This window comes from Parus major, chromosome 3, assembly GCF_001522545.3.
Source record: "Parus major isolate Abel chromosome 3, Parus_major1.1, whole genome shotgun sequence".
Classification (NCBI taxonomy): domain Eukaryota; kingdom Metazoa; phylum Chordata; class Aves; order Passeriformes; family Paridae; genus Parus; species Parus major.
This window is the reverse complement of record NC_031770.1, coordinates 57,363,348-57,391,149: the sequence shown is the minus strand read 5'-3', so window position 1 is coordinate 57,391,149 and position 27,802 is coordinate 57,363,348. Positions and strand designations below refer to the sequence as shown.

General features: G+C 39.7%; 1 long non-coding RNA gene across 2 annotated transcripts in view; it reads right to left on the bottom strand.

The window, feature by feature from the left end:
- The window catches only part of LOC107202040, a 55,024-nt gene that overhangs the window by 19,741 nt on the left and 7,481 nt on the right, over positions 1-27,802 (bottom strand). The window contains exons 1-2 of one of the 2 annotated variants that reach the window (XR_004496410.1): positions 20,770-20,995; positions 3,322-3,480 (exon numbers count right to left, since the gene is read on the bottom strand). This is a non-coding gene — a long non-coding RNA (uncharacterized LOC107202040). Of the gene's footprint in view, positions 1-3,321; positions 3,481-20,769; positions 20,996-27,802 lie in introns of those variants that run through there. The other variant, XR_004496409.1, reaches the window with a different exon arrangement.

Below are 27,802 nucleotides of genomic sequence, written 5' to 3'. Positions count from 1 at the left end.
ATGAATATGTTGTGCTCTCCAGACATATTCAGCATAAGCCCCAGGAGGCCAGGAGGCAGAGTGGGAGGTGCCTTATCACCTGCTTTTCCAACCCATTTAAGACCAAATCAATATTTGTCAAAAGTCAAAACTGGTTCTAACCCACTTTTAATTTTTTCCCTGCTTTCATCATGAGTGTAAGGATTATTTTTCAGTGTATACAGATGTACATATATATGTATAGGTACATGTATATCTGCACACGTGCATGTACATGTATCTACATATTACATTGCATTATTATATGCCTACAAAACAATTTCAGACAATTCCAACCAGTGCAAGGGAGCCAATTTGAACAGCTGGAAACCTATCAATAAACATAGATTGATTGGTAGGATTTCATACATGGATAAGGCATCATGGGTTAGAGCAACTCACAGCTTTTTACAGTGGTACTTCTCAAAGGACGTTTTCTTTCCCTAAATGCAAATAACTTTATTTACCTTTACAGAAAATTATTTACCTTTGCAGAAATACAGATTAGTGTGTTTGCTTATTTGTTATCAGCTGTGCTTTGTGTCCTGGGACAGGACCATTGGCTGCTCTACTCGGCCAAAACCAACAGCTCAAACAGCATCTTGCTCTAGGAACAGCTTTCCCCAGGTGCAGACAGCAGTGTAAGAGCGCCTTCTATGCTTAGGCAAAAGAAATGCAAGGCAAAAAAGCCATGGGAAACTTGAGACCACAGAACTAAAGCCCATGTCTCTTGGGTGAAAGATGTTCTATTCTTAAGTCGGAGAAAAGAAGGGTAGAAAAGCTCTCTCTTTGTTAAAGAAATGGGTCAGGTTCATCCTCAAGGTAGAAGGATATAGCTGTCATCTTTGGAGTATGATTGCAAATACTTCATACTGCAGCGCAGGTGTAGTTCTCTGAGGAGTCACAGTTCTATTGCCAATTAAATTTTAAAATAAATTTATAATACATTTATAATTTTATCTGTGACTTTTAAGGACTATATGGGCATTAATGTGGTGGGTTCACAGGGCAAAATGCCAAAGAGAGGTGTGAAGAAGCTCTCATTACAGAGCACTACTTTTTCTCCTGGATCACTTCAGTGATTCAGTTTCCCAGGCAGCTCCACAAACAGCTGTAGTTGCACAACTAAAGTAGCAGCAAGCTGTGGTGGAAAAACACAGAAACCAAACACACAAATAGCTGTAAGGACAGGATGGGAGCTACCTGAGCTAACACAATGCTGATGCCTTAATTTTTAGCTTTCATATTTTCCAGATTCTGTACTGCATTAGTGTGTGACTCTGAACTTCATACAAAGTGTTAGCAAGTTCTCTTCACAGTGTATGTAGACAAAACAATCCTTTTCCAGCCCAAGAACCAAGGACACCATTGCAGCTTCAGGCTCAAAACGTATAAACAGCAAATTGAGGAGAGCAATCTGGGAGGATGGGACTTCATAACCTTGAAGCTGTAATTGGACAATTAACCCAAATGTGTAAATGGACTGAAACTTATAAAAGTGTGAAAACAAATGGGTATCCATTTTGTGACCATTTTGGGTCCATCTTGGGTGAAGCCCTGGCCAGGCTTTTATATTTCCCAAGGTGTATCCTTTGATGGCCTTTTAATAAACACCGACTTTATTCCTTTAACTCTGTCCAGCCTCTGTTTAGGTCACCTCTTAAGGCATCGATGCCATTGCATATAAAACTAAGCAGAATTTGGACACCCAATACCCACCTTCTACATGAGAATTTAATTCCTAAGATGGAAATCCATGTTTTTATTGGTGGACAGATCACCTAGTAATGTTGTAGCTTGGCAAAGCCTTAGGAATATGTTCAGTTTAAGCTGCACAAATATGCCATGTCAATGGGACAGCCTGCATCCTTAATGCTGAGTGTCTTGGCAGCTGGACTTACTGTAACCCATATACAAAGGGCACAGAGCTAATTCCATTGAAATCAACCGCACAGTAATCTTGCATTTCCATGCAACAGTTCTACCTTGATTTCAAACTCCCTATATTTCTTCATTTTACTTTTTCTGTACACCTTGGTTTTGATAGAGACTCCTAATCATACATGATCTCCATATGAACAGAAATAACTATAGTCAGAGTGAGTTACTTTCCTACTCCTCTCTGTCCTTCCATCATTCTAATAGATCCAGTACATCCAGTTCTTACCCATTAGTGTATCACTTTTGTGATACAGCTCTCATGGAGCTGAAGGCAGCACCACAGCACTGTAGCAGTACCATTTTGCAACCCTAACTGCTGTCTGTATACTTCTAGCCAAGACAAGAATACAGAGCCCACACTACTGTCCTTACATACCCTAGAGGAGATTTGCTAGCCAAACTATCCTGGAAAACTCTCTTAGTAGAAGTGAGACATATACCAGCAAAGTATTACCCTCCCTGGAGCTTACACAAAAGCTTCCCACATCAGCTCCAGGTCTTAGCCAGGCAGCTCCTTTATTTGGTTGTCTGCCTTGTGACTCAGGTGTGGTCTACTTTTATCAGAATATTATTCTTCTTTGGGAGCAGAATAGGTGAGATATTAGACCAGAAAAAAACTCCTATAAATATCACTGGATATCATCTGAAATGCCCTCTCACTGACTGCAAAATTAAAGATTTAGTGTAATCCTTAAAGGAGGTTTTCTTGGCAGCTAATAAAGTAATCTTACACACACACACACACACACAACACACATGTAAAAGGATAGGATATAAAACCCAGTGTTAAGGCAAGGCATAGGTTTTTTTAACTTAATACAGCCATTTCAAAATACATCTGTCTCAAAGGAGAAGAAAGATGTGACTGGTTGAACAGTAAAAAATCTAAATCATATAATGCTTCATGTATTTTGGCCACTTCAGTCTTCATCTGTGACACTGGCTTTTCTATAGACATTTTCATCTTCTTGAAAATTAACAATAGAGGTTTTTATAAAAAATACTTTCATTGTAGGCTGCAGGCAAGGGATAGTATGACATCTGTTGTCAACCACAATGAAACAGGAGGCAAGAAAACAGTTTCTATGCAATCTTGGGCTTTCCTCCACCCCCTACATTTATGTGTTTCAAGCTTACCACCCTTTAGACAACAGTGCACTTATTCATCCAGGGATGTGCTGGAAACAAATTGGTTCATGTTTTAAAAGAGTGATGAGAGGTGGCTGTTATGTAAAGTTCATAATATTCAGCTTCCTACCTCTGCTACTTATTTGATCATCATAAAGCAATCCAGTTAGATTTTAAATACTGCATATTAATCATACAAATCTGAAACTTTTTTTTCTCTTTTCTGTCACTCACCTCTTGACTTCATATGTGGGCAAGTAGTTCTGCTTCTCTCTTCATCTATCTTGTTGATTGATGCTGAAAGTTCTTTGGAGCCATTTCTGGACTACATTTCATGTATGGGTCCCATTAGCTGAAAGATGTCCTGGGCTTCCCTGCAAATTCTCTGCATCACTGTAAAATATTAATAATTAAATGTGCTTGAAGAAATTTGGTCTGACAAAGGTGGTAACCAGTGATTTAGCAAGCAGCTAGTTGGCTTAAAATTACTCTCTCAGATCTCTCACAGAGTAAGTTAAATAGACAACTCGAGAAGTTTTGTTATTCTTGGAGTATATTACCAGAAAAAAAATCAAATTTTAAAGCTCTTGTGGAAGACAGGTAGAATTGAGAAGCTGCCACATGACCAAAACAAACAAAAACTCCAAACAAAGCATTTTTCCAACATTTTTTTGAGGTAAGCATGAAGATGGATGGTTTAAATAATTGTATCAGAGAGATCTCAGTCTTTAATCTTAAGAGATGAGGGAATTGCCCTAAATGCTACGTGCTACAAAGTTTCAGTGACCTAATTACACAGCTAGTGTATTCAGGAATGCACAGGTGAAATTTTCAGCTTGCAACACTTTTTAATAAATCTTAGGAAACTATATAAAAAAGAGTAGAGCCAAAGGTTGATATTTCAAAGACTAATGAAGTTTTTGATACTGAGGAGCTTTACTTTGGCCCATGAATACTTACATTAAAAACCTGTCTCAGATTAAGAGAAAATAACCTAGTTTTCACAGCGCTCACTTGAAACTTTGAAGATCCACAGTGAATTCATTATTCTGCCACTAGGTACCATTTTGCCCACTTACTGAGAAAATTTATGCAGGGTAAATCAAGAAAGTCTGCAGTTTTCAGAGACAGAGTTATCTATTTCTAACTATCTCAAGTTATCTCTAGAGACATGAGTCTGCTCAGTTCTGCATTCTGTGGCTCACTTTTGCAGGGTTAGTTAATTTTTTTGTGCATAACAGATTGCAAACCCACATCTCCTGGCACTGAGACGAAAACCTTTCCAACTCTGTACAGAAGCCCTGTAACAATGAGACAAGAGTCAAGATTCATTGAGGCAGAAATGACAAAGGAAAAATTTGGAAAAAGTATTATTCCAGGTTCATCTGGGAAGAAGGAAATCCTTGTGCCTATGAGAGCTTTTTACATTTTCTATTGGAAAGTTATTGGACAAACAAGCAGAAATCTGACCACCCACTGATTTAAACCTCCCCACTCCTTTGAAATCTCAGCCATAGAATTGTAAGTAAATTAAAAAAATTAAATAGAGGAATTATTCAATTAAGCATTGCAACACTAAAGAGACCAGTGCCTGAGTCTCTGTGCAAACAATGGCCTATTGCATATGGGCTCTAAAACACTCCCAGGTGCCTCAAATTGCCAGAAGACAGTGTATGTTGTGTTTAACATTTTGGGGATCTATGGTCTCCCAATATCAGCACTCCATCAACACAATGCTGTAGGTAGCACCCAACAGAAAGACTGTAGCATGCTTAGTTAGAAACAATCTCAAACATAAATACAGATTCCACTTTCCTCTTTTGCTTGGAAAGATCATACAGGTTATTTTTCACAGCCTCAAACTAATACTGCTGCGAACACCAACATTTTTATGAAACCAAGTCACAGACTTGGATTGCACTGGCATAAATGCAGCAAAACTTGCTTCAGACCCTCTATGTATTCCACAGCAGCATATGCAAGCATGGTCACAGAGGTGTTAATAACCAAATTTACTTAGACAAAAGCTGTCTTTGTGTCTGTTTGGTGTGCTGTGGAGTGCTTGCAGACATACCTTGCATTCCTATCCTACCTAAGCCCCTGACTTAGATGTACTTTCTGTGCATGGAAAACACATGTGGCTCCACTGAGCAGGAATCATCCCATTTTGTCAGTCCTTGAGAATGATAAGGAAAAAATATACCACAAGGTTTGAGTACAAGTAATGTTGAAAATTTTCTGCAAAAGCTGCCAAGGACAGTAAAGATAAACCAGGACCTGACATTTCTACCAAATGGAAAAAAGTTCACATAGAAGGTGTAGTTCAGCCATGCAATATCATAGTGAAGTGCCCACGTACGGTGTATAAAGCGACACCAAAGGAAGATGCAACAGACACACATATGTACATTTATTTTACTGTTTTGACAATTACCTTCAAAAAACCCCTTATGAATTCCACTTTATTATCATGGAAGCATCTCAAAAACCCTTTAACTTTACCTAGGTAAGTAATTGCATGATGGGGGTTTTGGTTTGTTTGTGTTTCTTTGAATCAGTAGCATGGAATGTACCAGAATATCAGACCACAAAACATTCCTCACATTTTTGAAAAACATGTTTTTATACTTCTGCTGTCAATCTTTCAAGTGACCATTTCATGTGTTCTCACAAACACTCCCCAAATAATACAGGGAAACCCCAGCTTAGTGGCTTTATAGGCTCTTTGTGTGTCCACAACAGCACTCCAGCTAAATTCCACATACATGTAGAAATGATCTACAGAACCCACTGCCATGCTGAAAACTAATTTTATCCTGTACATTTTGATAGGTACTTGATTCTTACTACTTTTTCCTTGTTAGCTGGAGCACATTTATCTTTATTTGCAGGTATGTGTGTATGTACTGCACACATACAAACGTATGAAAACAAGTCATGCAAGTCTTGAATAGACTAAATATTATGGCAATGCACTTAAATGGAATCAGATGCAGAAATTTTCAGGCTCAGGTCAATATTTAACATCATTAATGTGATTCTTCAGCTGTCCTTATAAGTATATGCACCAAGAAACTCTTCTAAACCATGTAATCTTTGTTGCATTTTTCAAAAAAAGTTGTAGGAAAGTAGGGTACCTTTACCTTGCAAAAACCCCAGAGCTGGGTTCAGGACTGATGTGCTCAAGAAGGGGCATTGCTTAACAGACCTCAGTGCCCACTTCTTTCAGAAATACCATTTCTTTTCAGTTTCTTTCCTTTTTTCTTACATTGCCATTATGATTAACTGCCTCCAATTCCATAAATTGTTGCAGTTCTCAATATATGCATAAAAAGTAACTCACCAAATAGCAAGTTCCAATAATATTTTTCTGTCACAGTTGACACAGTCTGTCTTAGAACTGGTTCTGCTGACTGCTTTCCTAGTTGAGGCCAGAAATTATAAGCTGTAATATTAGTTGATTGCTGGTTTACAAAATATTTTTTTTTACTATACTGAACACACACACAGAATAAATAATAGCAGCTTCCTAAAACTTGAAATATCCTCATGAATTGTGAATTCTTAAAAAAATATGGGTAGAGAGAGCTGGCTATGCCAGTCCATTAGTGTAATCAATGTAAAATAAGATGGCAAAAATTCACACTTGGAACTAGGAGCAGCATAGGTACCCAGGACTCCATATGCCATCACTATTCAGATTAGTATCTCAAGTGATAGGAAATAATGGGTTAAGACTGCTCAAAATATATTATTAGATATGATTATTCCTCTTCCACTGCTGCCAGCTAGTGAGAAAATTCCACATAGTCTGTTCATATAATTTAAGGCCTAAAGGGACTACTAGGTTATTTGTTGCTCCCTCTAGTACATCACATGTGAATAAGTTTCATCCAATTGTCCCTGTGCTAAACTCATGAACCTGCCCAAAGAAAGGGATTTTTATTTGAAGAATTTAAAGTGCAGCAAATCCACTTCCTAGCTTGTCCTGAAGACTTATGTACTCCACTAATGAGTTGTTCCTCCTTGAAATTTGTACAGGATCAGCTGCTAGCATTCACTCTGCTGCCCTCCTCTTCTGTGCCTTTTTATAGCTGACATGTGTTTCCTAGGAAGACAGATTTCAACCAAACCACCTCCCCGACACTTCTAGATCCACCTGCAGGCTGTATTCTTCAGCCTTCAGATCACTTGCATGCATCTATTCTGCTGTCTTCAGTTTCTCATCCTTCTGTTTCCCAAACAGCCTCTGTGCTGGCTGCCAAAGCTGAGCAGCTCTGTCACAGAGGGACAAGCTGTCTCCCTGGTCCTGTTGTTTTGAACAGCCCAGTACAGCCTTGGTTGCTGCTCTCTGAAGAGGGTTGTTGCTGAAATCTCTGTACAGGCAGGTCCAAAGCCCATGTTTGTCACTAGAGGACACAAAATGATTCACACCAACACCTCTCAGTGTCAGAACAAAAAACCATCCTTTTATTCTCTGACTCTAGTATTTCTGGATTCTCGACAACGACCAGGGATTGGATAATTAAGTTACCACCTTCCCAAGCACACTGGTCATGTGAAATGTCCATCAAAAGATGTTTCTTAGAAGGAATGTGATAAACAGCTTTATGTTACTTTCATGGGAAAGTAACTAAAACTATGAAAACACTATCAGAAGGCTTCAATTTCCAGGGCAACACATGTTCTGCAGTCATGTCCAGCTTTCTTCGATTCTGGGTTATATACTGTCATTGGAAAATGGCTGGACAGCCTTACTTATCACCTTGTTTCTATCCCTCAATTTAACAGTCTGCTGATTTCTATATTATTTCCACTTTTCTCAGTAATGAACTTGGACTCTTGCTAAAAATAAGAAGTAGTTTCAGTTTTGTAACTGTCTTGACAGTATCTCACTTAATCTATGAGGGCTCGTCATTTGCAAAGAGTTGCAGTATTTTTCATTTACTTTGGTTTGACCTATAGCACTACTTTCATACAAAACAGTACTAACATATAAATCAGAATGCAGCAGTGCTGACAATGCATCTTATCAGTCACTGATCACACTGATGTACATCAGCCATCTCTTTAGCCAATTTTTCTACGCTTTATATTAGTACAAGTTAACTATGCCTACTGGCTTTAAAAAATTTGCCATGGATATTTGCCATCATCCTTCTCAGATAGTAAAGGTCTGTAAGAGTCTGCACCAGGTGAAAATTAATTCTACTTTTTTTTACAGGCACAAAGAGTTATATTCAATGGGGTATTTTTTTTCCCCTTTCCAAAAATCCACCTAGTAATGTGTCACCTAATTTTCAAAATCTACTTTATTGCTCAGGTATTTATATATTTAATCCTTTGTTTTCATGGAACTTGTCTTTTCTCTTTTTTCTTTTGTTTCCCTAATATATTTTTTGCTTTTACATAACCTGACATTTATTTGATCACTATATAATGATATAGATTTTAGTTTTGTGTGCATATATATATATATATATATATATATGCACATGTAAATCTTTTTTCCATTTAGTCTTTGAGTAATGAAATCTTTTTCTTTCTGGCTATTTGGTACACTACTACTTCACAGAGTTAGCAAGCTGCTGTACCAAGAACACAGAAAGTAGTAGTGTAGTAGTAGGAGTAGTGGTAGCAGTACTTAAACAAGGGACATGTTTTCACCGGCATAGACTTCGCAAAGCCTTACCGCTGTTACAAAATTAAGAATCTCAATGACTGCTTGAATTTACAATTTCCTAGTTCAGAATATGACATACAGAGTTCCCTGGGACTGCAATTTGCTGGCCCACCCTGAACTACAAAAGACAGCAAGAGAGGAGGCTAAAGGCATTCCCTTTTTCTTCTTGCCCTTCTAAATGCCTTCTCCTTGCAGCCAGACACCTCCAAAGACCTTCTTACAAAGCAATGCTGGTCAAGGCTGAACAAAGTGTTTTAACACAGGAAGAGACCTCAAAAGGGAAAAAAGCCACCACAACGCTTTTAAGATCTATAAATTGTGAAACTGAGGTGAAAAATATCATGAACAGCTCAGAAGTCATTTCACGGGCAGCAGAATAAAGCTTTTGCTTATGTGCCAGCAGAATAAAGCCTTTGCTTATGTGACGAAGGAAATCCAAAACCCAAGCTGAAGTAACCCATTCCTTGGCCAGTATTAAGTTTATAGACACAAGTCACTTTCTTCCCTGTGCAGATAATGTGTCTCCAATAAAGCAAGTTTTTAAGTATTGCAGTCTGTCAGGGGAGAGTGAATCCATCCAGTGAAGAAGCACAGAGTATTTCACAAATTTCAACTTAGGAAAAGCTAAAGGCATGGGGAGACAATTTCAAAAGATATATTGTAAACATTAGAAACTATTATTAGGTCAATTATCAGCTTATAAGTGTCTGATATTCATTTGTCTGTACTAAACAGAAGCTACTAATGCAAGTCATTAATATCTTACCCACTCTTCAGCTTCCTCTTCCAAGCCTCTCCATTCACCTCAAATGTTTGTGAAGTTCTGAGTCAGAAATAAATCCAGTTTTAACAATGATTTTTAAGCTTTTGAAAGAAAAGCACTAGATTAATCATGAAAGAAATATTTTTATTCCATTTTGTGTTTGGCCCTGCCTTCGTTATCCGGAAATGGAGTATTTTAAAAGGATGATGAATTTTTTCCCAGCTGTCTCTCTTATTCTCCCACCAGGATGAAAAGCTCCATATCCCAAACATAAAGATCTGACATTTAGGAGAACAAGAGATAAGTTAATAGCAAGACCAGGTGTAACAGTAGCCCCTTGTCTACTTTTCATTGTTTATAAATAACTAGTACAGCTGTCCAAGGAAGAGCCCTTCCAGCAGAACTATCACAAGACCTATCTGAAAACAGACTGTTGGCTCTTTTTTTAATCCTGTCCTAAAGAACTTGCGTATTTTTATACTTCCATTTTTGCAGGCTTTGAGCAAAGACAATTCAGAGAAGTCCGAATGCAAAATGTCTTCAATGTTAAAAGGCAAGAAAGTAATGAGATTTCACACCCCAAAATGGCTGCATGGATGTGACTTTGCTGTTTATGGCTCAGCTCTAACTGGAATTATGTTGTTACAGTTCTGCCCAGAAGCTCTTCCCCAAAGCAGGTGCTTTGTAGATCCACAAGACAAATCCCTGACCTATCTCTCAATGCCTGAGCAACAGTCAAAATCAGATGAAGGTGTGTTAGAACTATAGGTAGACATCATTCCAGTAGCTCCAACCCTTCATTCACAGTGAACAGCAGCTGTTAAGATATGACAACAGGAATTTTGGAGTTGTACAGTATGCCAGAGATCCAGGAGATTAAATCACTTTTTATCCATCCTGTAATTTTCAGCACTACTCACAGTTGCTAAATTAAAGCTGAGGGGGTCAGCTAACCTTATTACAATCTGTAATTTTTTTTCAGCTTTCTAAAAACGTCTAGTCTGACCAGAGCCTTGTGTAAACTCACCACCTAAAAAGCTAAGTCTTGTTTAAAAAGGACTGCCTGTTTTCCCTGCAGCCCTGTGTTTTATTTAACATGCATTATGAATCATGCAATGTTCCTGTGTCACCATTTCTCATCAGTCATTCTCAAGGATTTACAGGGAGTGGGCACAGATGATGTGACTGGATGAAGTAACATGGATTTGCAATTATCCCCTGGTATACACTTTCAGTCACTGGCATTAGGAAATAAGAGAGTTCATTGCACAGAGCTAAGCTGCTTTGGGAAAATACGCAGGAAACATGTGGAAGAGATAATGACAAAAGCATTTCAGCTACCCCTCATTGGTGCCAGATGCTGAGTAGCCAGCAGAAGGAAATTATTTTTAGGTTGCTGCTCATCATCTGTCCTCAGGTCAAGAGTTTATGCCCTTCAGAGAGGGGAGGCATGGCACACTGGCAGGCAGCAGGGTGATGCTTCTGTAGATTGAGCTTCCTTTGCTTTCCTTTTGAGTATATCATAGTCTTTAATGAGAGTACTCTAGAAGGGGGAAGAGTTAGTGGATAGAAGCAAAAAAGAAGTCAGAGACTTGTGAACAGACAATTCACTCATTTCTTATGCTGATTTCTAGTCTGTGTAATTTTTCTGATATGTTCCTACACCATGCACTACATTAGATTTCAGGGCCCAGTTAACCAAAAAACATTCCTCTACATGAATAATCCAATCACAACTCTGTTTAATTTGCCACTAGATCCTGCTCTTAGGCTAATAAAAACCAAGACATTTTTCCAAGAGCAAGTGAGTCCCCCTCAAATATTGTAAAATCCCTGAAGAAAAACTTTCCTGGGGAGACATGAGACCGTATAAGAAGCTCCAGTTAAAGGAACTACTTGAGCTCTTATACTGAAATAATATTGATATAACACTTAAATTGTATGATATCAAATGTGTTTCATATATTAAACACACACATTTACACTTTCAGCAGGCCTGTTTTCACCAATATTTGGTGTGCAAATGTTGTTATTTGTAAAAGTGCTTACTCCTGTGCATAGTTTCACATTACACAAAGAGAGGAATGCAAGGGTCTAGGGTGAGAAGGAGAACCAGAACATTTCGTTCTCAGTCACTGACTCAGCTTAAGGTCAATAGCAATCAAAGTTGTTTCCAGATGAGTGGAGTTCAATGGTTCACATGAAATAAATCATCACTCCCGGCAATGAGATCCACAAAGCTAATCACTCATGTTCCCAAAAAACAACATGAAGAAAAGAGAATCCAGAAGCTTGTTCCTGAGCACAAATGTCCTGCAAAAATACCTTGCTGCTAGCCCCTGTCCTGAGTAGCACTGGCATGATGGGGAGTAGGAGCCATGTATCCACCAAATTTCTTGAGCCTATTACATGAATAAAGAGAATTCCTTTTCCCAGTATGTGAGATAGTTCTTGTCAAGGGAAGAAAATCTTCAAATAAATGAAGGCTTTATTTTGAAGGAATAGGGACTTGGTTTTGCACACCTCAGGAAGTAATTTGCATGAGCACAAAATGCATGAAAAATGCCACCAGAGCTGGTAGTGTCACAACTTTGAAAGAATGCAGGAGGTGAGGAATGCCCCACCACTGTCAGCCAGTCCCTGTATACTGATCACTTTTGTCTTGGCCAGCTTTGGGGGAAGCTCTTCCTCAATCTGATTGTAGCTTCCAGGATATAATTTCTCTGCCACTGACCCAGAGCTCAGATTTACTTGTGACAGCAATCCAGTGTCACAGACCAGCATTTGGTAAGAACCATCTGTCACTAAGGAGTCAGTGGCCAATGAATGCCTTGCTCCAGTGGAGCAGATTTCAAAATCCAGGTGCTTCTACTCAAGGCTCACCTCGGCCCAGAGAAAATGGAATGTAGAGAATGAGGAGAGAGAAATCTATTTTTATGGCCCCCTGAATCTCATAACAACATCACTGTGTAATGCATTGCAACACTGATGTGGACAGATTTTTAAAGGTGCTTATCAAGAAGGTGAGCAGACCTGATTTCGGACTCCTTTGTCACACACTCGGTCTGGGTCACTCAAAGGTGTTGCTGCACATGGAAGCTTTCCCGAGAAAATTTTTATTTTATACAAGTCCTTAGTGTTAGCAAAGTAAACTGAGGCCAGTTATTAAGGCATACGAACTTTCTGACAACCATCAGAAGGCAAACTAGCTTAGTATCCCAGACAGTGGTCTTTTCCTCCAAAAGGGAAAAGGCTGGCTCACACTCCATGAGAATCTGAGAAATTATAGCAATAGGAGGAAGAAAATGAGCATCTTTTGCAAACAATTTGTACATATTTCCTGGTAGTTTCACATACTCAGTTGGAAAAGATATAGATGAAAAACTTTCTAATGACCTTTCTGCTGTAAAACTTATCTAGGTGAGGTCATAATTCATATAGTTGTGCTTCAAAGCAATAATGCTGTCTGATCTTACTGTCCCAAGTTCCTCCAAATTACCGTTTTATTGTTTTGTTCAGACACTCTAATTCATAAAGGAAGGAAGAAAATTTACTGACAAACTGTTCAAGGTGTTGTATAGACAGTGTAATGAGATCCTGGTTACGCTGTACCTCTCCCTGGAGAACAAATCAGTTCAGAGTGTCTTGTAGCAGAGACTTGCAGTGGAGGTTTTATCACAGGCTATCAATAAGCACTGGGGATGATTTCTTCTGGTTTTGTTTTATATTGCAGCTTTGCTTTTTCTTTTTTTTAAAAAAAAAGATACAGTGTGGCAGTGAGAGCCACCAGAGGAGCAATTCAGAGAGGAGAGCACCAATTACTGGGTGCTTTTAGTTCTTGCTGGGTTTAACAGACATAAAGCCAGCACCCCAAAATCGAGGGAAAATATACCAAATAGTGAGCATCAGATACCTCATAACCAGTCCACTTTTGTGTTAAGCCTGTCTGTGTTGTTTGATTGACTTATGTAGGTCAGACTCAGTCAGTGCTGAGCAGTGAAAAGGGAATCCAGCAGCCCTCACACGGTTCCCTCACAGATAGGCTGCCAAGGCAAGGTTGACAGTTTTGTACAACCAAGTATAAGTGACTCAAAGCAAAACTTTCAACTTGAAACTTATAATTGCTTTGGCAATCCATTTTTATGGCAGCAGCTACTTTCCTGCACCTACTTCAGTGACTAGTAATATCAACTATTATTACCAAAAGACGCCTCTCCTCGTGACTCAACTACCAGAAATATTACATGTGTTAAGTGTTTAGAAATATTACCTACACTCCTGAATAGAGTCCCTATTGACATATTAATAAATTCAGTATTTCTAGGCCTTCAAACTTTTGTAATGGTTATTTGAAGGTCAAAGAAAGAACAACTATCTGAGATTTACTCAAATAAGCCTAGCTCAGCAATTTGTATTACACAGGAAGAATAACCACAGTAATGAAAGGAAGAAAAGGAGGCTCAAGGGGACACCCTATCACACTCTACAGCTACCTGAAAGGAGGTAGGTGGCGAGGGTTGGTCTCTTTTCCCAAGTAACACAGGGGTTACTTCACAAGAGTAAACAGCCCCAAGCTGCTCCAGGAGAGGTTATATTGGATATCAGGAAAAAAATTCTTCACCAAAAGAGTTGTCAAGCATTGGAACAGGCTGCCCAGACAAGGATTCACTATCTCTGAAGGTATTTCAGGAGTGCACATGTGGTTCTTGAAGCATGGTTTACAGGCGGGTTTGGCAGTGCTGGGTTAACAGTGACCCTAAAACCTTTTCCAGCCTAAACAGTTCTGTGAATCTGTGCTGGCTCACAGAAAGTCATCTAGTGACTGCAGAGTGAGCAGGAATTACACAGTAGGGACATCACAGAAGAATCGGTCCTGAACACTAAGCATTCCTACCCGAGTGAAGCGCTGGGGACATGAAGAAGGCAAACAGAACCATACTAGAGTCATCCTCCTTGAGACAGGACCTGGGTTCACATCACATCTGCCAATTTACCTGCAGTTTCTGAATGGTGCAGCATGGATGCCTTGAGAGCTGCTGCCAAAAGGTGCAGATACAGTAAAGGGGGGAAGGGTCTTCAGAGTCCTCTCTCTTTTCAGGCAGATAATGCAACCAATGAAAAATACATCACTCAGCCAGTTATCCCTCACAGCACTCTTCTGATTTATTTCCCAGGAAAAAATGCTGTTTCGTTTCTGGTACTGAAAGGTTCAGAACCTTGTTGGGACAAGCTCTGATTACTAACAGCAGTCTGCTGTTTTATTCACAGCCCACATCAGGTTTCTGGGTTTGGGAATGGGAACAGTTCAATAAATTTTGTCTTTAGAAAGGCATTTACAGGAAATGTTCTGCAAGATTGATGCTCAAAAATACAAGCAGATTTTTTTTTTTAATGAGAACAACTTTAAAAATACTAAAAATTCTGCAATATGTATTCCAGTTCCCTTCAAATAAAAGAAAAAAGAAATACATTCAGTTTTAAACTGAAGCATTCTGTGTTGAATCAAACCACAAAAAGTTGATATTTTTTTTTCTATTTTGCTTTGGTTTTAATCACAGATGTTTCCTTTTTATTTTTTCTTTTTTTTTTTTTTCCCTTTTCTTTTTTAATCAGCACAATTTTATCCCAGGGAATTTAGACTAAATAACATTAAATCAATTTTAATTAAAAGCTTTAGCTATTTCCCTGAAGGTTTGTTTCAAAATCAGAAAGAGGCATGCAAGTTACTGGCACTATTCAGCAAATAAATTTTTACTAAAAGCGTAGAAAAATTTGGGTTGAAGGGAACCTCTAGGGGTCATCTGGTCCAATCTCACTCAGAGCAAGAGCGAGTCTACTCAAGGCCTCCTCAAGCTATGTTCTCAAAATCTCCAAGGATGAGGAGTGTCTAACCTTTCCAGCATTAAGTTGCCTGTGTCAGATACGTTTGCTCCATGAAGTAGCTTTTGTGGTGGTCCCCCACCATGGGATGTGATCAGAGGTGGAGTTATAATGGCTGCAAGTAGAACAAACTTCACCTGTTTATTCCTCTAGATTAGAAGTAAGTGTGGGCAGCTTTCAAGGAAGCTTAAACCTTCAGTGAGTTTTCCTGAGCTGCAAACTTTCACAAACTCTTCCTCAGGAAAGCTGAAATTAATGTCCTCATAAACGGCAACAGTTCATTATCTTACCAAATCCCCATCCAACTTACTCTTAGCATTACAATTAAAGAATACTAATAGCGTTTATCTAGCACATCCTTGACGTAAGATATGAATCAGACTCTGGAGGTATTGATCTCCCTTTGCTGGGGAAGGAGCTGCCAGTCAATGAGGAAACAACCTTGACTATTTGCCCAGATATGGTTAGGAGGAATCAAGGTCTACGTGTCTTTTAGGAAACATATGCCCTGTACTTGCATCCAGCAGTTAAAAAGAAACTGACAGTTTGCCATTGCTTTCCTTCTTTTCAGCTGAAAGAACCAAGCAGCTGTAACTACAGCATCATAACAGGAAAATACAAGACCATTTAAATTTTTGCTCTTGTTGCGCATTTCCTGTTCATTTTTGGTGTGCTCATTTCCACACAATTACCAAAAAATTTTTAAAGCTTCCAAGAATACTGTCATAAGAATTTAAAAAGCAAATTATGTCCAAGTTTGTCAGATTCCAAAAAAGACTCAACTGTTTTTCATAGATCTCTAAGTATAAAGCCCATGACTCCCCACATACTGATAGTGCACAGTGGTCCCATGATAAGCAGCAGCATATCAAAATTCTGGTTCTTTTCTTCTGTAGTCTGTTTGCTACCTCCTATTTATCTAGGATCTTCAGATTCAAACCTTCAACATGTTGCACGTACTGATAGTAATATCCTGTAGATGTAGGAGTCCTTGACAATTTTCTTCACTTGATGACTCTAGATCCTTCATCTGGCTTCCTTCATTACATATTTCTTTCTGCTCACCTTCGTGGTCCTCCCCACATCCCCTGCTTTCATTTGTTATGCCCCCTTCCTCCCAGCCATACATTCCAGCAAACTACTTTCCTGTGCTTTTCCCAGTACTTTTGTCCTGTGTTTTTTAATTCTCTGTCCATAACTGCTGCTAACATTCTTTCCTGGTGGGAATGCTGTCATTCTTGAGCATGCACTTGCACTGAAGATGTCTATAAACCCTAGCTCTTCCACTAAGAAAACTGCTGATTGACCAAACTAGGTAGAGAGAGCAGATGTTCTTGGGGTGAGACTGGAGTCAGCAGAGCACAGAGCAGAAGCAGCAGGTGTTTGATACCCTCCTTTCTTTGACTGTGGTGCGTGTCCCAGCAGGTTTCTAAGATAATAATTTCATAACTACCTGTAAAATGCCTCATTAATAATAGTCATAATAACCATACTCATCAGTTCTGTCCAGTTAATCACAGTTATTAGTCTTAAAATTTTCAGGGAGGTTTTTCCAGACTGAAAACTGGCAGCAGTGCACCAAAGCACAAGTGCACCAGGCAACAAAACCTCAATGCTTTACCACTCCTTGCTTCCTGTTTCTGGAACAGTCATCATGTGGAGCATCTCATCTTAACAGCCTCATGCAAGAAAGGTCAGTGTCTTTTGTACAGTTTTAATTGGCTGGAAAGTATTTTCTGATTCTCAAGTCTTTGAATTCCAGCTTTGCCAAACAAAGTAGTCCCAGCAGGGTCCCGTCGGTTACTTCTGCATTGCTTTATTTGAAAGGCTCATTCACTTGAGAATGAATTATAACATGTGATAGTAATTAGCTGCGGAAGTCTCATCAAATTCTAAATAAATTCCTTGTGATCAAAATCAGATTAGGCAAATAAATAAAGAAAAAATTGATAAACAAAGACTTCTGCAGGAGTTCATTGTATGAAGAACAGTTAATGAAAGTACTGTGTCCTCAAGAGCTTCCCCAAAGAATGGAAAAGCAGCAGGGACAGAAAGGCATCAATAACAGCAGAATTAACATGCTCTTAAAAGGAAACAGAAATTAAAATAAGAGAGAATTGAGGAGCTAGCCAGAGGATGTGGATGGCAAAGGCTGAGTCATTCAAAGATTCCTGGGCCTGGACGTTACATGATCACTCCTCAGCCTTCTTTAAGTGCACTGAGATGAAGTAGGCTAGCTTATTTAGTACAAAAAAATACAGCTCTGCTGAGCATAGTCTACCTCACTAGGGCAGCACTGTTACACACCAGAGAACCTGTCCTACTCATTAGATTCATTCTTGATACCAGCGGGTTGTTTCCTGGCTTTATACCAGACAGTAGAGAACATCACTTGCCCATTTAATCCAGATTTTGAAATGAAATAATCCAAATCCATTTGGATTTTTTTTATTATTATTTTTAATTTTATTTACACTCCATGCATGAAGCTGGGGGGTGGGGAAAAGGGGAAGGGCAGGGGCCGGCCTTTTCAAAAAGATGAAAACCATTTGGCTTTTCTGTATTTTGTTAAAAAGGAAATGAAGTATGAAATTTAGAGGAGCAAATTTTCCCAGTGAAAATCAAAATCCACTGGACCATGATACAGTTTCAAGTTATCCCTTTGGGGATTCATAAATCTCTGGTTAATTTGAGGAAAGATACCCTCTAGGGGGATAATACTCTTAATGGAATTGACAAAACAAGTAGAAAATGTCTTTCCAGTCAGCTTCACACTATTCCTTACTCAGGAGGAATGAAGACACAACTGAGAGCTCAAGGCAAGGAGTTCTCTTGAGGTTTCTTAAGAACTGGAAGTTGGAATAATCATCTTAGTCATCAAAAGATGAGTATTTAATGTCCTGGATTTTAGAATCAGAGCGTGCAATGCTAACTATAAGCCATAGTTGTCAAAGACAGCTTTGTCATTTGGAAGAATATAAATAGAAATGTCCTGAAGCAGAAGAATTTTCTGTCCAAAGATTTCTTTTCTAATTTGAATGTGGAAAAAACAAATATGTATAAATGCAAACAACTGAGGAACAGCAGGTAAATGAAAGTGAAATATTCCAGTGAAATATTTCTCCTCTTATTGCACAATGGTCTCTTGTTGTCCATCCAACAATGAAGGACCACACTTTCAATCTAAGGATATTTTCTCTGGAGAGAGTTCTGTTTGGAAGACTTTAGATCCATCTCCGAAGCAAGGTACCTAGATCTGTGTCAAATAAAATAGTGTCAAATTCATTGCTGTGATGATGGGACAGTCCTACAACAAAGACCACACACAAGACAAAGCAGCTTGGTATCCTGAATGGTACTTTCCCAAATCATCTATCTCTGGGCATCAGGGAGGAGAAACATTGAAACTTTTAGCAGGGAAAAAGAATATTTCTCCAAAATGCAGAGGTGAAGAACTTGGTCCATGCCAAGTTTAGATAAATTCAGCAGCTGAAATGGACTGTGCACTTTGCTGCATCTGGGATCTTCACCAGGTGAATCAATATGAAAACGTGGCCAAAATCTTGATATTTGGCAGTCAGCTGAATGGATTTGTTAATAAATCAGTCAGTGTATTTATAAAGATCTCTGTGATGATCTTCAGGATTCAAGAATAAAACTCAAATTTCCTTGAATTATGTCTTCAAGCCAAACAGACAAAATACATTTTTGACAGCCTTCTTTCAAAGCACAGCCATGGGTTTTCAGCATGATAGAAACCTTTCCTCTTACTGGAATATGATATTCAAAGCTATGAAGCACTTTCAAACATTATTGTGTTTAAACCCCAAATCTCAGAGCAGCAAGGACATACTCAGAGTTAATATAGCCAAAGCATTCTTGACACCACTTCATTTTTCCCAGTTGGTGTGCACACTGTCTGCATGCCAATAGCTCTTAAACAGCAAAGTGTGCCTAGAATAAGTCTCTAGGACAGCTCTCAGAGCTGCTGGAATGATCAGGCAGGAAGGTTTTGCTGCTTGGTCACTAATTAAACTCTAGCCTCAAGATAATAATGACTAATCTCTTTTAGCTAGTGTTTTAATATCATGTGCAAAGTAGGGCAGTGTTTTGAGCCCTGTTTCCGGCAGCCAGAAGTGACAACACAGAATGCATTTGCACACCAGGAAATTTGTTAGTTTGTTTAATTCTTTGTTGCATTGAAAACCTCCAAAGACTGAAGGATATAAAGGACATGGAAAAGAAAAAAAGGGACATAACTGTGACATTTGTTAATGATACAAAACATCAGAATAGTGGCATGGATGAGCTTCATGACTATCCATAGGCCTATTAGTTGTCCCAGTCACTGTTATGTCAGGGCAAGAAACTGTATTCTAGTTTTCTTATACCAGGGCCCAAGAAAATCAGGCTTTTCTTCTACTGACACGTAAAGAGGGTCAGGACCTATGTTCCCTCTCTCCCATTCCATTGTCCTGCAGCAACACATGCTATGTCCTGTTCTTTAGGGATGTCCTCTCTCATCTCCTGCCTGAAATCCACCTTCTACTCTTCCAACTCAGTCCCATACCTTCTTCTTTAGGAAAGCAAAGGCTTTGCCTTGGTTTGGAGAAGTCCTGAGCTGGAGGTAGACCTGACCTGCTCCTGCCCCAGTCAAATGGAGATCTTACCCACCTCCTGCTCTGAATCTGTCACCCCACCCACTCACCCACCCCTCCCCAGTTGTCTGTCATGCACCACCACCTGATGTCTGGCTGTGGGACCTCCTCCATCAGCCCCTTTGCAAAGTTTTCACTGTAAGAATTCACAAAGTAATTATTCTAGGATAAGAGCTTTGCACTGACAAGTGTAACATTAAATCCCACAGCTACATACAATGGAAGCTTCTGATCATTACAGTAAACACATCTCTAAATTCAGTTTGAAATCCCTTTGGCATTTCTTCTGGTATGCTGGTTGTTTTTGTTGCTGTTTTTGTTTTTAATAAAGATTAAATTGCTAGAAAATTTGCTTCTGAAGACTTGACCTTGGAAAGAAATTCAAACCCTCACATGTCTAGACTGTGCAGTGGAACCAGTTACTTCCCCTTGCTAACTCCAGCATTTCTCAGAGGACTGCAGTTGAAGATAAAGGCAGATGGTGACAAGGAGTAGTCAGACAAATGTGTACACTTAGGATACTCTCTCTCTAGAGGATTTCAGCTTTTTCCTTACATTCCTTTGATGAAAATATGGAAATATCAAACTTCCAGAGCAGTCTGGACTTTCCTCTGGACCTCTTAAGAGACAAAGGCACTAAAGACCAGGTTAGGAAATGACTTTTAAAAACCCACAAGCTGTTTTCTGCAAAAACTTACCTGCTCCAAAACTCCTGCTGATTTTAAAGAAGACAAAAAGCATGAGCTGTTTTTCAATATCAACCCTGTTAAATGACATCTTACAAGCACTTCATAAAAGAAATCCACTCGACTATACAACAGCTGTAGAAATTTACTTTGCAGGCATGCATTAAAGCACACTGAAAGCTGTGCTCAACATTCCTCCCCAGTCACATGGAAGCTGGCTGCTCCTGTGGTCACACACGTGAGGCAGGAGCACTTGGCTGCAGCCTGTGGAACACTCATCTGTGACACGTGAGGGTGGTTCTCCCCCAACACCAGACTTCCCCCTGGCTTTTCCTTCCTCCTGCAAATGTCAATTCTACAGTTATCCACATCTTAAAATATTTTCATTTATTTATCACTGCTATTTTGAACTATATAGCAAATTCTAAACCCATCTCAGCTTTTACATGAAAGGTTTTTTTTTTTTGAACGAAAATCTCAGAGGAGCCAGGGAGTCTGGAACAGCCATCTTAGTGCTGAGGGAGCCTTGCAGCACAAATCCTCACAGGCTGCTTCATTAATTAATAATCTGTAAGCATTTAATTGGTACCACTGGATATGTTCAGAACATAGAAATGACAGTCTGAGAAATGAGGCAGCCAGGGTAGAGCTCTTTCAGGAATGCTTTTCCTGTGAGTATTCCTATAACTTGTAGCTTGACACTTTAACAACACGGCACTGCCTTCCACATAACATCCGGGGTGTTTCTGTGGGAAATACACATCTCATACTTCAAAAGCTGCTGTCAGGACTCCTGGGCCTGTGGAGCAAGAAGAAAGGCCCACTCTTGGGCCTTGACCAGAGGTCCCAGAGAAACAGAAAAGAGAAATGGAAAAGTTCCTGCTGACTTTGAACATAGCTTTTGCTTAGCATACACTCAAGATGGGTGATGGGCTTTCTGTGTAAGGGCTTGAGGGTCTGCTCCAGCAAAGGGTTTTGGTGTCAGTAAAATCTTACCCAGCTGAAGGCCATGACAGTGCCCTTAAAAGTTCTTTTATTACCTAAGGGTAAGCATTAGATTTGTTGCGGACCGTTCCTAAAGCATCAAGGGAGAAGGCTGAGTCCCATTAGACATAAGGACATCACTTCCCACCCTTCCCCTTGCTAAATATGTGCATGACCTAAAAGGAAGCACATACCTTCTTTTCTAAAAAATAGAATTAACCAATACAAATTAGGGCAGCTGTGAGAGGGATTGGAAAGCATCTTGGTAACCTAACATCTTCAAATAAGTGTATAAAATGTTCATTGATTCAAAAATCCTAAAGTACTTCTTTGCTTCCTCTACAGATGGGGCCATGTCCCTGCATGTCCCAAAGTGTAGGAGTGTAGGAGTGTGAGCATAGAAGCACCCTCCCAGCTGGACTGGAAGATGTGCCAGTGCTGTAGAGGCAGCTCAGAGCTCAAACTTAGAGCTGCCATCAGGCCAACATGGAAGCTGGATGGTGCCCACTGCAAGACCAGAAAGACCTGTGACACTGGACACAAAGGTGTGAGAGGTGGAAGGGAAGATGTCTGCTGCCTGACACCTCTTCTTGGCTCCTTGCCTCAGAACAAGTCCCACTGCACACAGCAGGAACAGGACTCCTTCTGCCTGCCACATCTCCAGGAAGATCTGAGAGGACTCAGAGCTTTGCCCTGTGGAAATTTGTTGAATACAAAACCTTGTAAACAACACGCTGTAGTTTCAGAGAAAATATATGTTTTGGTTAAAGTGCTTTGCCATAAGGTTTCCAACTAACTCTAATTAAAAGAGCTTTCAAAACTCAACAGCCCCCAGTTTCTTGACTCGTTTTGCTAATCTTTTTCATGGCCTCTCATTCAAACTTCAGCTGGACCATAGCATCACTAACACTCTTCCTCTGCTGAACCCTCTAATTTGAAATCTTCTCTGCAGTTTCCTACTTTCCCTGTAACTGCTATGAAAGCAAATTTAAGCTCTGTGCCCACATTATTCAGGTTGTTGCTGACTAAAAGTCTCCCTGTGCTGTCTGACCTACTGACTTTGGCTTTCAACTACCCACTCACCATCTCACCCAGGGCTTTACACTCACAGCTAAGAGAGTGACTCAGCTCCTGTGTGATGTGAAATGGTTTCTATTTTACTTTGCACCACCTGCAGCCTGAGAGGGGAGCTTGAGCTCCTTGCTCGTGAGCAGAGCATCAGGCATGGAGCAGGGTCTGCACAGGAAGGGTGTGGGGGTCTCCAGGCAGGAGAGGCTGCTGATCCTGTCAGTGTGCTCAAGGCACACATGGTGGGCATGCACTTCCAGGTGAGCTCTCCTGCATAACTTAGGTTGCCATACCCAAACCTCCTTCTCTGTTCATGGCCTTGTTTTTCAGCTGGGCCTTTTGGAATGTTGGCATTTCCCTGCCTTAAATGAGTCATGGCAATATTGAGGTGAGCACAAAATTCCTGGCTCCCCAGATCAGGGCACTGACCCCACATGCCTGGGCTCAGACACTCACTCAGGGAGGGAGCTGTGCTCTTCTAAAGAAAGATGATCAAACCCAAGGTTGAGTTGAAGGGCAGGATTGCTTAAGTTGTCTTTTCAGATAAGTTCCAGCTAATTCCCACCTTAAGTACATATGGCAACAGTCTTACATATCAGTCTCTATGATAATTTAGATTTTGTAAATACAGTTTGCATGATTCATCTGTCTGCAAAAAAGTATCTGGCAAATATAATGTTAATGTAAAGACATAAAAACATTCCTTTGAATGCTTTCCAGAAGCAGTTAAGGAATTTACACAATTTTTTTCAGAGGCATTCATTGCCTTATACCTGCTGAGTTATGACAGACAGGTATAATAGCAAGGACATTCTAACAAACAATAACTCCTGCTGAGGAAAATAATATTTGCTCCTAAGATAAACCAGGTAGGGTATGTTCTGATCATCTGGTGACAAAACCTTGTAAGTGTGTATAATAACTGCCAAAGGCATAACTTCCAGAAGGTGGTGATGTGTTCTCAATGGGTGACATATTTCTAATCTTTTGTGATTTTGCCATGTTTTTTCTTATATACCTGCTATTATATTGAATTTAGTAATAAATACAATTTGTGGGCAGCAACACAAGTCAATCATAGCAATCAGTGGTCACAGCACATTAGCACCATTACAGACCATAGGGAAGTACAGCAGAAATTATTACTTATTTTATATTAGACACTCATTAGATTACTCATCAGATTACACCCCCCTCACATTTCCTTTCTCCCCTGCCACCCCAATAAAAGAAGAGAGAACTAAAAGCCTAGAGTGACAAAACTAACCACTAAAGTGTTAATTCAAACATTAAACTACTATTATGAAACCTGTGCAACCAGTTTCTCTCAGGAGACAATTATAGGCCGTAGGACCACCAGTTATATATATTAAATGGCACTATGAATATCTTTGAAAGCAAGAGAACATCTGATAAGTAAGCAGTAGAGAACTAACTGTGTTTTAAAGCAATTTACTAAGGTTTTATCTCTGTTCACCTTTGTGTTGCAAATTTTGCATGCCATCACCTCTCAGCACCTGCTTAACAGTATGGTGACAGACTGCAGGTGTCTGTCAGACTCTTGCTGAAATTATAAATGCAAGGGAGGGGTGAATTTAGAAACTGCAAATGGATGCATCACAAAATACAGCCAACAAAAATACCTGTGCAAAATGTTGTTGAAAATATTTTTTCAGAAACCTCTCTTCCTTGCTTTGCTCATGGCATTTATACACTGATAGCTCATTTCCAATAATAGCAGCTGCAGAGTTTGGGTCACACATGCAGAGCTTCCCCAGCCTGTCTAATTCCCTGCACTCATCCCTTCTCCTAGCCTAGATAAGTGTTTTTCATTGACCCAAATTTTTCTTTTTTTCTTTTTTCCTTTTTTCCTTTCTTTCTTTTTTTTTTCCTTTTTTTTTTTTTTTTTTTAATTCAGAGAGGTCTGCATGCTTTCATTCATCTGAGGACTTACATCAATCTTTTATCTGTGCTAAGGCTCAACCCAGCTCTGGGAATACAGCACTGTGTATCCAGCTCTGCTCCTGGCTACACAGAATAGCCCAGTCCATAAAAGCTTCATTCAACTGAAAGTCCTTTAAAATAATCAGCTTCCTAATACCAAGACTGGCTTCTTTTTCATAGAGATGCAAAGCTGAGAAGTTGCCAAAAACTTTAATTTCCAGAGATTTAATTAGCATTTTTAATTTCAGATGTATCTAAATTCTAATGTCTTCAGTGGAAAGGTTTCTGACATAACTGTACCTACACTTTGACAGCATTACTTGCCTCACCTAAAGGTTCAGCTCTTTAAGTGCATCTTCTTGTCTTGGTGGCCAATGGCACTGACTTTGAGGATGTACTTCTTGGACACAGGAGGCTGTAGACACCCCTTCTGAAGCTGGGCCCAAACTTTTTCTGCTGCTGGTCCTATGCAGTGGCATAGGATTATTTTCAAACAGAATTTCTGGGTTGTCTCTCTTGATTCTCTTCTGACAGTACAAAGTTGATAGTTATAGCTCAGGGAAGTAGCTAGAGGGTAATTATAAGGGGCAAATATATGGTAGTGTTAACTGATCAATAACCAGTGCTTGACTGCATTAAAGGACTAAATTCACAGTAACTGTAGGTTCTATTCAGTCAGGTCTATCAATAGAATCCTTTAGTTTCGTACTCCTGAACTTCCTGAGCTACATACTTCATGAAGAAAGGAATGAACCTGACCTCTGGGTATTATTTGTAATGCTCCAGTACTTGTAATTGAGCCAAAGTCTTGGACAATGTTATCTGTCTAACATAGTCTTGTATTTCCTAAAAGTTTTGCTATGGGGCCCACCATTTGTTAGAGAGATTTTCAAGAGGCCTGTGGAGCAGAGTTCATCTGTCAATAGCTATTGAAATTCTTTGAGCCTCTGTTGTGAAGAATTGTGCGATTGTCTTTTGAGCATCTCTTAACACCAGGTTTTTAATTGTTCAGCTAACATCATTAATTACTTTCCTACAATCTGAGTCACCAGTGTTGTACATCTGGTGCTGTCATTCACCTTCCAAAATAGTGATAGATTATGAAATTTCACTGTTCTGATTGGTAACAAGCCAAGAGATTCATTATATTATTCATCCTGTTAAGATGCAACCCTTTCTCTAAAAAAAAAAAAAGTAAAAAAGCAAGATTACTTCTGCTGGCATAACATTCACTTGCCCTAAAATTCTTCTGATGTCTTCTGCCGGGCTGTAAATTACAGACTGAAAATACCACTTTGGCAATTTGGTGCAGGGAAGTTTAAACTTTAAACTGAGGAGGCAAGGTTTTCACTGAAGTATAGTGAATGGATATAATTTTCTATACCTGCTGATGGCTGGTTTTCCAGAGCATTTGTGAACATCTCCTACCTTTGCCAATTAAACAATGCTGTGCCTACACTGCAGCCACTAATCTCACTTCTTGAACAGCAGATTAGAGAGCTCCACGCTGCCTCACCTGTCCATTCCCCCACAGCCCCTCAAGCCACTTCACAGGGCTGACAGGCAGCACAACAAACTGACTGACAAACTCCTCTAATGAACTAATCAGCATTATTGGAGACCAACCAGAGTAGTGGCACGAAAGCTTCATTTTTCCACAGAGCTCCTTTACCTTTCACTTCAGTACTGGCTTTAATGGTTGTCGTGGTTTAAAACCAATAACTAAGAAAATTACTTATTTCTTGCTGTGAGATATGGATTAGAATAAGGGCAAAACAGGCATAAAACTTAAAAGGAATAAAGAAAGTTTATTGACAAACAACAAGAATAAGAACACCAGAATAAACTTCTAGAAAAACCTTTTCATCCCTTATCTATTTACTATTCTCTCGTTCACATGACAACAGAGACAAAAACTTTGGAACTTTGGTGGTTAAAACAGTCCCAGTTCTTGCTACAGTCTTTTCACCTGTCTTTGTAGTGAAACAGAAGTTTCTTCCTGTTAATTTATGGAGTTTCTCACACGAAAACTATTTTTTGTTATAGTTTTCCATTGCTCTGATATCAGCTGCTCAGAGCTGCTGTTATCAGAGCCCACCCCTCCCATTTTCACATCACTCTGAGATGTGTATGGGTCATGAGTCGAGGGATAGCATTTTTAAGGATGAGTATTCAAAGGTAAAAAAAAAAGTCTTCTTCATCTGTTTCTGTGAGCTTCACTAGACAACAGTTTTCTCATTGCCTTTCAAGGCTTCAAATCTCCCAGCACTTCACTATACCATAATCACTCAAGTTTACACTTTGAATACTTTATTCCTCCCTGGATACTTATCATGAATTAAAGGAGTTTTTTCCAGGACTTCATTGTCCATCTCCATAGTTTAACAGAAAGACATTTCAGCTAAATTAAAGCATCTTCTTAATTCTCTACCTTTCTTGAAGTTTCTTTTCTTTCTTGTCACTGGTAGTTTATAAAGTCTCTTTTCATGTTGATCATTCTCCTTTTCTCTCTCTGGATAAAAAAGTTAATCCGCAAGTCTCATCTGGGTAATGAAAGAGTTAAAATCTTGCCCAGGCTGTTGTAGGTAGTTCTGTGGCCTCGGCTGGTGCAGGAACTGGAGCTGTCTGTGATGGAGAGTTCCTCATGGCTGCTCTGGAAAGTGTGGTCACCGTCTCTGCTTGCTGCAGGCTCAGAGCCCCTCTCCTTCTTCACTCGGCAGTTTCTGGTGAATTCCATCACGGCAAAACCTGCAGCCAAGCCAGGAACCGGCCCGGCCCGGACAGGGCTCGGGACAAGCCCCCCGCAGGTCCCATCTCCCAGCCGGGAGATGCAGCAGGCCCAGCCCGGCCCCCGCCCGGCCGCATGGCCGGGCACAGAGCGAGAGGCCGGAGCTCTGCTACCTTTCACCGCCAGGAAACAAAGAGAACTCAGAGAGCTCTGGTTTTACACTTTAAGGTAGGGTTCACAAGTTGATCCCACTTTTCAATGGCCTAAACTGCTGTCAATTCTTGGAAATGACTGATAATTGGTCAGGAGGAAGAACCCCCA